At 31.5% G+C, this 12,073-nt stretch overlaps 1 pseudogene; it reads right to left on the bottom strand.

The window, feature by feature from the left end:
* Positions 1-3,195: 3,195 nt before the first annotated feature.
* LOC108471925 (L-type lectin-domain containing receptor kinase IX.1-like) overlaps positions 3,196-12,073 on the bottom strand; it is a 28,688-nt pseudogene continuing 19,810 nt past the window's right edge.

Raw genomic sequence — 12,073 nt, 5'->3', positions numbered from 1 at the left:
GTAAAATATTTTCGATATATTTTTACATATTTTCATAAATTTACTTATAAATTTAAAGTTAAATTTACAAATTCAAAAATTCATTGATTCTTTTAAATTCAAAATATCGATGAATTGAATTTTTAACATGCGTTAAAACTTTTAATATAAACTACTTATTTTTACTTAAAGGTTCAATACATTTTAATTATTTTCACTATCATTATATGTTTTGAGTATTTATAAGATTTGATAATAAAAAATTACTTAGAGAAAATATTATTTTCTTTTTATTACTGTTACCTTTTTATTTAAGAATTTTACTTGAAATAAAATAATTTAAATTTATTTATAAGATCAATTTTAAAAATTAAATTTATAAAAAATACATACAACCAAACATATACATTATTAGGCAATAAAACTAATTTATATTAGTGGTGAGTATTTGGTACACTGACAATATATTTTTTTTCTACAAGTAATCTTAAAAATTGACATGATTCTTTTTTTAAATATCAATTTTTAATATTTTAATATATCTTTCTAATTTTTCTTATGGAGTCTAAAAACTTTATTAGCATTATACCAAAATATTTTTTCTTATATTATATATAAGAGCAAGAGTTTAAAGAAACTTTTTAATCGACGAGAATGCTTTTTTCTTCTATCAACTATCATATATATATATATATATATAAACATGAATTTTAAAAAAATTGAACTGACAAGAATACTCTTATTTTGCATCATATTATTAAATTAATTTTAAAAATAATTATATTTAGATTTAGATTATTAGTTAAAAAGTTATGCTAATTTTAAATAGCAGTATTACTTTAATAGAACTCTAAATCTAAAATATACTAAAAATTGTAATAATTATAATTAAATTTTAATTTAAAATTATTAATAAAAATACAAAAAACCTTACCCACATGGAAAATTGGAAAATTACGTGAATTTCCAAAAATTTCACGTAAGCTTTTTAAAAAAATTTAATGGCAATTAACAAAGGGTAACTAAAATATTTAATTTGAAAAATTTAGAGATTAAATTAAAAAAATTAATAATTGAGTGACAAAAATAGAACAAAGTCAATAGTTCAGTAATTATTTTTGTACTTTACCCAAAATTTAAAGGTCACAGTATACTCTAAGTTTACATACTTTTCATATATTTAGAATTTAGTTTTCATACTTCTATTTTCAATAATTTAATCCTTTTACATTTCGATTTTAAAATTTTATGTCAAGTGGTTAACTTCGTTAAAATTTTTCTATTAAATTTGCTAGTGTGACTTTTTAAATTAAAAATAATTATTATTTTATAGTCATGTAACAAAAATATGACATTTTAACGGACTTGGATTTGAGGGAGAATTTGAATGGCGTTAAAAATTCTTAAAATTTAGATGAACATTTTAATCAAAGTAAAGTATTTATACTAACTAATGATATTATAACAGTTGAGATACCAAATTATGTTAAAAATTAAATGTAGAGATAAGATCTCAAATGTGAGTGTAACATACAAACCAAAATTGAAATTTGACCATTGTTATATAAGTTAAACAAAAGTTAATGGATCATAATTGAAATTGAACAATTATCTTATAACGTAAAAAAAAAGAAAGATAAATCTCAAATTTAAGCATAATATAAACACTAAAATTAAAATTTGACTATTATTATATTCTAAAAAATAAAAAGACCAATATTGTAATTGAACCATTATTTTAAAATTTTAAATTTAACAATTTGACTTAATTTAACCAAAAATTGAACCATTGTTATATTATAATTTTATTTAATAATTTAGCTTAATTTGTCATATAATCGCGTCTCCTGATATAGTGTCAAAAAACCTTTCGGCACCTTGTTATGGGATGTTTCATTCCTCTTGATTTAGTAAGTAATAATTATATTGTTTTTATTTTATTTATGACATTATTACTTTATAATTATTATTAACTTTATTTTTAGCAAAATTATATTTATATACGAGAAAAGTATTTGACGTCGCTTTTTCATTTTTATACTTTAAAGATAACATTTATCAAATATGTTTACGTTATTTTAAGTCGTATATAGCGTTGATTAAAATTTTATCAAATATTTATTTAGTACGGATTTAAACCGTATAATTCTTTTTGTATTTTCAATATTGTATAAAAAATATTTATGTTAACTGTTTTGAATATGTTTATGTCCATCCTTTAGACATATGCATGGAGAATTCATTTTCTTATTTAATTTAAATATGTGTTTGAGTTTGTATATGGTAATTTATGTTTTATATTTAGACAACTATGAAAGATATTTTATAATTAAATATATTGTAGCAACATTCTAATGACAATTGATTCTTGGAGTCAATTAACCATTTCAATCATGCATATTGTTATATTGTAAAAATCATCTTTGAATATTTATTATAAAATTCTAAGACATAATGAAGTACGAAATGGGCAGGTGATGTAAGATTTGACATAGATATTAATATTAATTTTTTAAAAGAATTATGTTTAAAATTAAAATAAATAAAAATTAAATTGAATAGAGCGGGATGGATGAAGATAGATGCATTTAACATCCATAGAGATGATAGTGATTTTCAAGATTATATATCCATAATAGAGCAGGTTGAATAGTGTGGCAAAATGTGCCAATTATGGAGCGATGATGGAATTGAGAATATATATTTTGCCCTTACATCCCTAAACGAGGATGTTTGTTTAACGTTTTGTGATACTCTTCTGGATTTTTTTTTATAGATGTATGCATTTGTGGCTTATTTGTTGTTTGGTCTGTTATTTATGGCCTTTTTAGTTTAAAAAATCCATTTATATTGGGAAGTACTCCAAGAAAAAATTAAAGAGTTCAAATATCATGCATTAAACTTATGGTTAAAGCTTGATTTGAACTAAATATATACACAAATTAAATGAGTATCATCTCTGCATATAAAGAAAGGATTGTATAAAATTGGAATACCATATCATTTGTATCCCTTTTCAATAAGAGCATGTCAATTCAATATTTTTATCCTAAATTTCAGTTTTTTCATCCTGAAAAAAAAAATCAAATCCAATATGATTTGCTAAAATTTAGGATGAAAATACTGAAGTAGCATGCTTTTATTTGAAAGGGATTCAAATGGCATGGTATCCCGATTTCACATAATCCTTTCTCCTACATATATAATTGTTCAAATTTAGCGACCAACTTCATACAATGAATTAGTTATCGAAGGTAAGCTAGATATATTTGATGGTGAAGATGTATTGTGCGTTAGCAAAAGCATCTTTGCTGAAAGATCTGGCATTCCTGCCTCAAAATTAAGGACTTGAACTGCCAACTTTATTGAGGGCCGTAAGTTGTGATCTGAGTGAGTACACCAAATTCCGACAAATATCATATATTTCACTTGTTTCTCATCAAATACCATTTTCATTTTTTTGTCAACAGCTGAAAGAAGGTTGTCTTGATCATAGATATGCCAAACCTAGTTTATCGGTCCAATGTCATCATCTCCAGGATCTCTGTACCTTCTGCCTATCACAATCTCTAAGCTAAAAACCCCAAATCTAAAAACATCTAACTTGCAGCTAGGTCTCCCTGTCTTTATATACTCTGGAGCCAGTAACCTAATGTTCAAGCTAAATGGGTTGTGGGTGGTCCTAGATCATGGGCCATGAGTTTGGCTAACCTGAAATCACCTAACTTCACATTAATTTTGGAATCCAACATTACCTTAGCAGTTTTGATGTCCCGGTGCACCACACATTGCTCCCAATCATTGTGAAGATAATCCAATGTGTTTGCTAAACCAAGGCAAATCTTGTACCTCATATCCCAAGTGAAGACGCAGTTTTTGCTAAACAAGTGACTATTTAGGCTACCATTTTGCATGAACTTATAGACAAGCATGAACTAACCTCGGTCATGGCTCCAGCCTAGGAGTTGCACTAGATTACGGTGTCTCAATTAGCTAATGACCTTCACTTCAATTATGTATTCCTTCTGCCCTTGTTTAGAGCCCTGTAGAATTTTCTTCACAACTACGTCAATATCTAAGTGTTGCGAACTCAACATGCGAAGCTAGGAGCTCATTAGAAGATGCGAGCTCAAACAAGCCTGTGAGCTCAATTGAAACTATGAACTCGAGACAAAATGTGAGCTCATTTAGAGATGTGAGCTGTCATGGAATTTGGCGAACTACAAGATATGATGCAAGAAGAGTTCACATATGTTGATATTTTGCGTAAGTCTGCTTACTTAAGATTACTTGTTAGAAAAAGTAGAGTTAGTATTGAAATTATCCTAATTGGTGTAGATTTACCTAATCAGGTTTTGTGCAATTTTTATGCTTACTTTTCCTAGAAGATTAGGTAAGATTAGTTAACAACTTGCAATCACTTTCTGTTATATATTGTAAATTTTTGGAATAAAAAAGTCGAATGAATACACAAGCAATTTATTCTATTTACTGTGTTATTTCTTTGTGTTCTACACTTAGTTAAAAAAATCTAACATTTGGTATCATAGCTTAAATATTTAAGGGCCTTTTGTTAGTGTCAAAATGTCATCTAGAAGCTTTACACCACCTTCACCTCCTATTTTTACTGGTGAAAACTACCACATCTGGGTAGTAAATATGAAGATATATCTTCAAGCATATGATTTATAGGAAGTGGTTGAGACAGATAGAGAGCCAGCACCTTTGCAAGATAATCCAACGATAGCTCAAACCAGACAGCATAGTGATGAGTCTGGTAAGAAATACAAGGATTTGTCATGCCTTTAAAATGGCATGCCAAATGTTATCTTTACAATGATTATGGCTTGTGAGACATCGAAACAAGACTGGGACAAACTGAAAGAGGATTTCCAAGGGACCAAAAAGATAAGAGAACAACAACTCTTGAACTTGAGGAGAGACTTTAAGAACCTGAAGATAAAGAGACTAAAACGATTAAGCAGTATGTAGAAAGGATTATGTCCATTGTCAATAACATAAGGCTACTTGGTGATCAGTTTAGTGATAGGAGGTGTAACATCCTTAACCCGGTTACGGAGTATTACCGGAGTTTATAGAACATTCACAGATAATTTATACTAGTTACTAAACATTTTTTGATATCAATCATAACGTTCCTTAAATGGACCTTCAAGGCCCAAAATTGATGGTGGAAATAAATCGGGACTCAATCAGGATCTCATAAAATTTTTCTCAAAATTTCAAGATTTTGCTTATGAACAGTACCCACACGCCTGTGTGGTATAGGGACACGCCGTGTGGTCTGGCCGTGTGACTACACACACCCGTGTCCCTAACCCGTGTAACTCTTTGACTTATAAGATACGAGAAAATTGAAGTCACATGGCCAAGTCACACGCCCATATGCTAGGCCATGTGGTGAATTTTATTTTTGAAATTTAGGTGCAGTTTTTACACAACCGTGTAACACGCTTGTGTTCAAGGCTGTGTTAACCAAACGGTTGAGACACACGCCCATGTCTTTACCCGTGTGCCCAATTTTGAACATTTTGTTTCTCATTTTTAAGATGTAGGGGGCACACGGCTGGCCACATGCCTATGGGATGAGCCGTGTGTCACACATGGCCAAGATACACGCCTGTGTGTCTACCCGTGTGGACAAAATAAAGTCATTTCCTAGCCTCATTTGTCACCCAAAACTTTCCATTTTCCTGCACCAAAACTCACTAACATATATCCACCAATCCAAACTTTATAATCACATACATTAAGCAATCAACCCCGTTGAATCATTTCATGTATTCATGGGTATAAACTTACTCTTATTGTAACAGCCTAATTTTAGCTAAATCGAAATAGTGGTTTCAGAACCACAAATATGAGGTCATAAAATTATTTTAATATTATTTTTTGTGTTTATAGCATGTGATTTTACATGTGTGAAAATTTCGTGAGCTAATTTTATTGTTTAATAGCTTAATTTGAGAAAAAGGACTTAATCACGTAAAATGTAAAAGTTGCATTCTATATGATAAAGGTGTCAAATTGCTATGGATTATTAAATAAAAGGTCCTTATGATGATATTAGACCATTTTAAATGACTGTGGACTATTATGGACAACCATTATATGTTTTTAATGTTTATTCATTAAGGGTAAATAAGTAATTTTATAAATAAGTTAATTAAAATACAACAAAATATGAAATCTTGTCCATCTTTCTTAATGGTGACTGAATATTGAAGAAGAAAAATGCTTAAATGGAGTTTTAAGGTTTGACAATTGTAAATCCAATTTGGTAAGTGTTTTGAACTCAATTTTTGATGATTTCTATGTTTTTGTGATTGTTGCTTCATGTTCTAGCTAACCCGTGCTTTAATTTTCAAATTTGATGATGATTTTGTAGAGTGCCATTGATGAATGCTTGAGCTCTTGAATGTTTGATGATGGAAAATGAGTATTTGTTGATAGATTATCATGTTTTATAAAGTGATTTTTGGTAAAAATACAAATTAGGGATTAAATTGTGAAAAGATGAAAATGTGTATGGGAAATATGGGCTTCTAGGGGTATTTTGGTAATTTGGATAAGCATGGATTAAATTGAATTTTGTGAATTTGATGTATGTGAGAAATAGGGACTGAATTGAATAAATATGGAACTTTAGGGGCTAAAGTGTAAAAATGCCCAAATATGTGTTTGTGGACTAAATTGAATGTGTTAATGAATAAAAGAGTTAATTTTGAATGTATATAGATCAAGAATGAAAGAAATCGAATTTAGATCGGGGGAAGTCGAAAGTTATTAAATAATAGATCCAGCCCTTCTATTCCAACGACGAGGTAAGTTCATATGCAAATAAATGTCTTTAAATTGAGTATAGATGACATGATATGTGTATGAATTGGCATGTTTTAGCTGCCTATATATGTGTTGAAATGGTACCAAATTGGTTACTTTGTGTGCATGAGAAAAGAGTGGCAAATTGGCTTTACAAATGGCTTATTTTTGTCCACACGAGTAGAGACAAGGGTGTGTGTCTCAGCCATGTGTGACACACGGTCATGCTGCATGGCCGTGTGTCCACTGGGGTACCCTTTCTAATTGAGTCAGTATACCCTACAGGTTTGGCACGGCCTAGACACACGGGCATGTCTACTGGTCGTGTGTGGCACACGGGCTGGCACATGGGCATATGGCCAGCCGTATGGCCAAATCAGTAACCTCCCTAATTTTCCCACGGCCATGGCACACGGGCTTGTCTCCGATCGTGTGATGCAAGTCAGTATGTATGCCCTATTTTTCACATGGCCTGTGACACGGGCATGTCTGGTAGCCGTGTGAGGCACATGGCCTGTTCACACAGGAATGTGACCTTTAAATGTTTGAAAATTTTCTAAGTTTCCCAAAGTTTGCAAATGTTATCAGTTTAGTCCTGAACCACTTCCAAGCATGTTTTAAGGTCTCGTAGAGCCTTACAAGGGACATTGTGAATGTTTTGAATTGATTTTGAGTATGAATGTATAAATGTATGTGAATAAGGTGTGTTATTCATTAATACCTCGTAACCCTATTTCGACGACAGATACGGGTTAGGGGTGTTACACTTATCATAAACCTAAATGCTTAATATAATTCCATCAAACTGACGCACAATAAGCACTTGCGTAATTACCAAAACATAACTTTTAAGATAACCAAATTAGATCATCATTAGCCACTCCAATGGCTAGATTACAAAACAACAATTACAAGCCATTATTGGCCAAATAAGCTTATACATGCCATTATACCAAAATGAGATTTCTATTTACACCAAAATGAGATAGTGGATAGTGTGACGATTGCTTTGACCGACTTCCAACCTTCGCGAGCTCCCGAGCGCTATAAAACAGGGAAAATTAAACGGAGTAAGCATTTTATGCTTAGTAAGTTCGTATAACAAAAAATAAACTTACCAATCATATTATCAATACAAGTATACATAGTCAAACTTTCCATAAAATTTGGGTGAGTTTACCTAAACACAAACACTTAATTAAACAAGTTAATCACATAACCTCATATAAATATCAAGTAAACATAGATGAACTCATTACATTACAAGCTTCTATGAAATTTCACCTTTCCACATTATAAGAGTCTTTTCCGTTGAACTATTGAAATTTCGATGGATGTTTGGGTAGTATACACAAAGTATACGTATCAACTATCCATCAACTCATGTGCAAGGGTACTCATTAGGGTACATAATAAAAAGGCACACTCTTGAGCCATACATTTTATAACAGGATTACCAGTCCAGGCTAAATCCTATTCGTAGTATATGCTCTAAAAAGCTTAAGTTGGATTACCCGTTCAGGCTAAATCCAGTCTATAACAAAGGCTCAAGAGGGCTTACATTAGAATTACCCGTCTGGGCTAAATTCTATCTGCAACATATACAGTATTATTCTTATTCAAGAAATCACCTTAATCCATCGAAATTCTACATTCAACTGGAACATGACAATTTGTCCATATTTCATAACTTATGACTATTTCATTATGTATATCATCTCATACATATCAACACAATCACACAATTCAATTCAAGCATATTAACATACATATTTAAGTTACACGAACTTAACTTGAAAATGGTTCATATTTGAATTTCAACTAGTCCGAAACCTTTTGCTTTCCTCGATCTAGTTCGTAGTTGGTCTTTCCGGATCTATATGGGTAAATTTAACTATTAATCTATCACATTTCATATACATTTGCATCCTATTACATCCTAGGCAAAATTATCATTTTGTCCCTATCTTTTTCAAAAATTCTAATTTCGTCCCTAGGCTCGGAAAATGAAATTCATGAAATTTAACCCTCTTCCAAGCCTAGTCAAAATTTATATACTACATTTACAGCACATACATTTCAAAAATTTCAAAATTTTCCACGGGTTTTACCACTTTTTCATTTTACTCCCTAAATCAAGTTTTCATCAAAAATTGCTTTGTAAAAGTTGTTTATATATGAAAAACTTTTCATTTTCTACCATAAATTTCTAATTTTTAGCATATTCATCCATGACCCAAATTTCATACATTGATAACTTTTCAAATAAATCCCCTAAATAGAAAGATTAGACTATCTCAATTCCAAAAATATAGAAATTATTAAAAACGTGACTTGATTTCATACCTTTTTAAGCTTGAAAAGTTTTCTTCCTCTCTCCTAAGGTTTCCATAGAAAAATTGGGGAAGATGATATGAAAATAGATGAATTTTTTCTTTTTAATTAATTATCATATATTAATTTTATTGATTTCCAATTTAGTCCCTTCCCTTTTCTAATTTTTCCATGGATGAGTCATTAAAATGTCTACTAACTACTCCTCAATGGTCTAATTACCATATAAGGATATTAAGTTTTGAATTCCATAGCTATTTGATACCTATATCTACTAGAACCCAACCTTTCCATTTTATGCAATTTAGTCCTTTCCCTAATTATACACAAAATCGGTAAAATTTTCGTATCAAAATTTTCATATGACCTTCCTATCATGATGCCAATCATAAAATAAAAATAAAAGAGATTTTTATTTTTGGCTTGGATTTGTGGTCCCAAAACCACTATTCCGATCTCACCGAAAATGGGCTGTTATAGGAGGATTGTCAAAAAACTCATCACAAACTTTCCTAAGAAGTATGAGTCCAAGATTTCATCCTTGGAAGACTCAAGAGACTTAATAACAATCTCTCTGTTAGAGCTTATAAATGCTCTGTATGCATAGGAACAAAGAAAAGCAAGTAGAGAAAAGGGCACAGTGAATGTGCGTTCCAAGCAAGAAATAAGGAGAATCCATGTTCTTCTAACAATAAAGGCAAGAAGAAATGGAATGAAAGAAAAGATAGACCAAAAAGAGATGGTGAGAAGAAAAAGTATCCACCATGCAATCATTATAAAAAGGCAGGTCATTCAGAAAAGATTTGTTGGTTCAGACCTGGTGTACAATGTAAAAACTGCAAACAATTTGGTCATGTTGAAAAGTTTGTAAAAAACATAAAACAACAGCAACAATAGCACACCAATCAAGCTGAAGATGCTGATGAAAATCAAGCTTCGGAGGAGCTCACATTCACTACTTTATGTTTCATAGTCAATAATGAAAAGAAGAAAAACTTGTTGATTGATAGTGGCTATACAAAGCATATGGTTTCAAACGAAAGTATGTTCAAGAGAATTGACAAGTCCTACGGATCGAGAATCAGAGTTGGAAATGATGTGATCATTGAAGCAAAAGGAAAGAGAGATGTTCAGGTTAGCACTCCTATAGGTACAAAAGTCCTTACTAAAGTTTTGTTTGTACGAAATATTGATCAAAATTTACTCAATGTTGGTTAGCTTGTTGAAAAGAACTATTCTGTCATTTTTGAAAGTAGAAAGTGTATTTTATCTGACGTTAATTAAGATGAATGATAGAAGCTTTGTTCTAAATTGGAACTTAGTTGCCTTAAAGGTGTACTCTAGTTCTACTGATGATTCTGAATTATGGCATAAGAGATTGGGGCACGTCAACCATAGGTCAATGGATATGTTGTACAAGCATGATTTGGTTGAGAACATGTCTGGATTTTATGAGCATAATAAAGTTTACGAAGTCGGTTAGTATGGGAAGTAAGCAAGGCTCCCATTTCCTGCGAACAAGGCTTGGCGAGCTACTGAGAAGCTACATTTAGTTCACAATGATGTATATGGGCCAATGAAGACTACTTCACTCAGTAATAGCAGATACTTCAGATGACACTAGATACTGTTGGGTATTTTTTTTTGAAGGCTAAATATAAAGTTGCTGAGATCTTCTGGAAGTTCAAAGTTGTTGTTGAAAATCAAGCTTGTTCTGAGCTAAGAATATTCAGGTATGATAATGGGACTGAGCACAATTCTGAAAAGTTTCAAAAGTTTTGTAAAGATGCTAGGATCGAGCATTAGTTAACAAACACATACACGTCACAACAAAATGGTGTATGTAAAAGAAAGAATATAACAGTGATGGACATGTGAAGATGTCTGTTGTTTGAGAAGAAGCTACCAAACAAGCTATGGGTTGAAGCTGCGAACACATCTGTATATCTGCTCAACAGATTACCAACCAAAGTTGTGAAGGATATGACACATTTTGAAGGATGGTTTAGATTTAAGCCATCAATGTCACAGCTGAAGATTTTTGGTTGTTTGTACTATGCACTCATTCCTACTATTAAGAGGAATAAGTTGGAAAGAATAGCACAACTGGGTATCTTTGTTGGCTACAATAGTTACAATAAAGGGTATAAGATTTTTTATCCCTTCACTAGTAAAGTGTTTGAAAGCAGAGATGTCAAGTTTATTGAGGAAGCCTTATGAAATTGGGAAGCTACAGAAGTAGAAATGGTTGAACAAAGTCAAATTGAGTTGAATGTGCAAACTGATGAAGTTCAACACCAATATGGTAATAGTGTCGTTGATTTTCCAGTCTGAGGCACCAGAACTATATATGGGATTTATGAAAGATGTGATGTTGTTGTGCTGGAAACTGAGAGCTATGAAGAGGCAATAAAAGAAAATGGCTGGAAAGAGGTTATGGAAACTGAGCTATCCATGATTAAGAAAAATGAGACTTGGGAGTTGGTTGACAAACCAGTCCACAAGAAGGTTATTGGAGTAAAATGGGTTTACATAACCAAGTTAAATGTTGATGGTTTAGTAAACAGACTCAAGGCTAGGCTGGTCATAAAAGGTTATAGTCAACAATATGGGGTAGACTATGCAAAAAAACTTTGCACCAGTAGCTAGATTGGACACCATCAGGCTGCTATTAATAATGGCAGCTCAAAGAGGGTGGAAGATACATCAGCTTGATGTAAAATTAGCGTTCCTCAATGGTATTCAGAAGAAAGAGGTATATGTTGAACAACCACAAGGTTTTGTAGCTAATGGTGAAAAGCACAAAGTATGTAAGTTGAAGAAGGCTTTATATGGCCTCAGACAGCTTTGCGAGCCTAGTATGAAAGAATTTATATGCACCTAGTGAGCTTAATCAGTGAACCCACCTTGTATGTGA

This window comes from Gossypium arboreum, chromosome 11 (assembly GCF_025698485.1).
Source record: "Gossypium arboreum isolate Shixiya-1 chromosome 11, ASM2569848v2, whole genome shotgun sequence".
Classification (NCBI taxonomy): domain Eukaryota; kingdom Viridiplantae; phylum Streptophyta; class Magnoliopsida; order Malvales; family Malvaceae; genus Gossypium; species Gossypium arboreum.
This window is presented reverse-complemented; position numbering and strand designations above follow the sequence as displayed.